Raw genomic sequence first — 2,707 nt, forward strand, 5'->3', positions numbered from 1 at the left:
CCACTGTAATACCCGAAAAAAATTCAAGTTAATTTCCGATGACGTTTTGGAAATGATTTCGTGGTCGTGGACACGAGTACGAAGCTTGGAGGAGTGTGGAATTAGTTCGAACGATTTTATTTCGAAAAACTGAACGTTTTAGGGGGGGGTCAAAGGAGTTGACTTTTTATACATTAGGAATTTAGGAAAACTTCCTTCATGAAAGTTGTAGAGCTCGTCGATACGATCTCGTGCATATGTGGAACGCAAAAATCGGAGTTCGTATGAGAAAGTTATGATCAATTGAAATTTGGGGAAATTTCTATAAATAGCAAAAAAATCCCGAAAATGGAAATTGTCTGCAGATTTTTCTCTCCCGAGCTCGGCTACTGTAGCCATTTCGCCTCCTTCATTCTTCCTCCTCCGTCCACAATAGGTCGAATTGTTGAGTGGGTTTTGTTCACCACACTCCCACCTACACGTCTGTGGAAGCCTTTTATCATGGGAAGCACTGTGGAGGCCGTTGCAACCCCGGGAAGTTGCTCCGCCGAGCTAAAAACGCCCAAAATCGCCGACCTTGGTTCTCCCAATTCCGGCCACCATAGCTCGAGTTCTTTGAGGGCTTTTCTAGCCCAGAGGCCGTAGATGCTTCCCTCCAAGCGGCTTGCAACGATTTCACCTGTGGAGCTCGAATTTTGAAGATTGGGAAACTAGGGTTCTTCGGGTTTCAAAACTTGCGAGGTAAAATTCTACTTTTTGGCTCATAATCTGACTTTGGTGTAGTTATGAAAGTTTCAATTCGAGTTAACATGAAGAACTTTCATGTTGGGAGTTTTGTCTAATTTTGACTTTGGATGGGTGGCGGTGCCGCCACTGTGATGGTGGTTTCCGGCGACCTCCGGCCACCCCAAGGACAGTTTCTGTCCATTTTTGTGTTCTACGTGTCGATACGATCGTTTGCATATATAATTCATAATTTTTGGATATCGTATGATTAAGTTATGAATTTTTAAGTTTTGATCGATTTCGATCGTTCGATTTGTGATCTGTGAAGATCAGACCGTCTGATGGAATGGTAGATTTGATATGTTGATCGTATGACTGTCCCGATGACTTTGTGTGGTCACGGGCGAAGATCCGACCGTTGGATCTTCATATAATTGAGAAACAGTGATTAGGGAGGCGATTCGTGAGAATCCGTCCGTCGGATTTTTGTATAAATTTGTGAAGATGTTAGTAAGGACGATTCAGGAAGATCCGACCGTTGGATCTTCGTGATGATTTTTGGAGGGTGATCCTAAAGGCGATCCGTGAGGATCCGACCGTTGGATCATCATTTAATTTCGATCCGACCGTTGGATTGTCGTTTGAGTATGTTTTTGAGTTATTGGCTAAAATAAGGTCATGTGTGATTAGGTGATTGACGGTCTCCCTTGGGTGAATGATTTCGGTGTGTATTGTGTTAAATTGAAGACGCAGCGGGAATATCGAGGTGAGTAAATCGCACATGGTTCATTCACGAACCGAAATTCGGTGATTTTATTTAATTGGGAAATTGTGGAAATTGTTTTATGAAAATAAATATTTGTTTTAAATTATATGGACTTGATCGACTACGGTCCATAGGTAAGTAAAATGTATTTAAACTATAAAAATGAATTTCTAGATTTTATTGCATGTGAACTATAGTTGGTATTAGTGGTCACTCTTGTGTGGGTGACTACGTATATATATATTTACGTGGAATATATATTGGATGGTGTGACATCGGGTGAAGTATTGATGTGATTTACTGAGTTATATTTTGAGCATTACCCTTTGGAATATGTGATTTATCTTAGATGTTGTGTTGTCTATGATAATGGGTAATTGAGTAAAGTGCGATAGTTGAGTCGTTGAGATGAATTAAATGAGGAGTCGAGTGAATTGAGGAAAGCAGTCATTCGTAAGGTGAACCTTGGCCCAGGTGACACTTTACGATACAGTTAGAGCTCTAGTCTGTCTGCCTTTGTACTGCTTGGGGGATAACCTTGAGTTATCGTATGCCCTTGAGTACACTGTACTGCTAGGGGGATAACCTTGAGTTATCGTATGCCCTTGAGTACACTATACTGCTAGGGGGATAACGTGAGTTATCGTATGCCCTGGAGTATAATATATACTGCATGGGGGATTAAAATAAGAATCGTATGCCCATGAGTATACATTTGTATATTGGAGAGAGAACGTGTAGTTGTGTTGTGGTGGTCATTGTGAGATGTGAGTTGATTGATGCTTGAAGTGACGTTGTACACTTCAATTATTATGCAAAGAAAATGCTTGAGTTGATTTGGTTACTTTAAATCGTGCAATCCTTTCATTTACTCATACGAGCTTTGCAAAAAGCTTACCGGGTTTGTATTGTTGCAATCCCGGTACACTATTCAAACGGTGTAGCGGGTAATCCTACAGGTCAGGTGAATCGGGAAGGTGATCGAGCTGCTTAGAGAAATTGCATTGGGTAAATCTGGATTTATATTGTGAGGTTTGTTATGCTCTTTTGAGTATTGTAAATTAAGTGTGAGAGTGTGATGTAATAAGTAAATTGAAGATTGGTTTTTGTATTATTGAGAGGTGTGAAGTGTGGTTGTTTGTGAGAAAAAAATTCAGGACGTTATTTGTATTGATGTTAATCATGTTTCGGACTTTGAATCCTTTATTCAAAATTCGGGGCGTGACAGTTTGGTAT

At 40.3% G+C, this 2,707-nt stretch overlaps 1 long non-coding RNA gene across 1 annotated transcript; it reads left to right on the plus strand.

The window, feature by feature from the left end:
* The first annotated feature begins 207 nt into the window (after window positions 1-207).
* LOC133741189 (uncharacterized) lies at window positions 208-2,707 on the plus strand. The gene is made up of 3 exons (XR_009861680.1): window positions 208-720; window positions 1,396-1,471; window positions 2,416-2,707. It is a non-coding gene; the product is annotated as an uncharacterized LOC133741189 (long non-coding RNA).

The sequence above is a fragment of the Rosa rugosa genome, chromosome 3 (assembly GCF_958449725.1).
Source record: "Rosa rugosa chromosome 3, drRosRugo1.1, whole genome shotgun sequence".
Classification (NCBI taxonomy): domain Eukaryota; kingdom Viridiplantae; phylum Streptophyta; class Magnoliopsida; order Rosales; family Rosaceae; genus Rosa; species Rosa rugosa.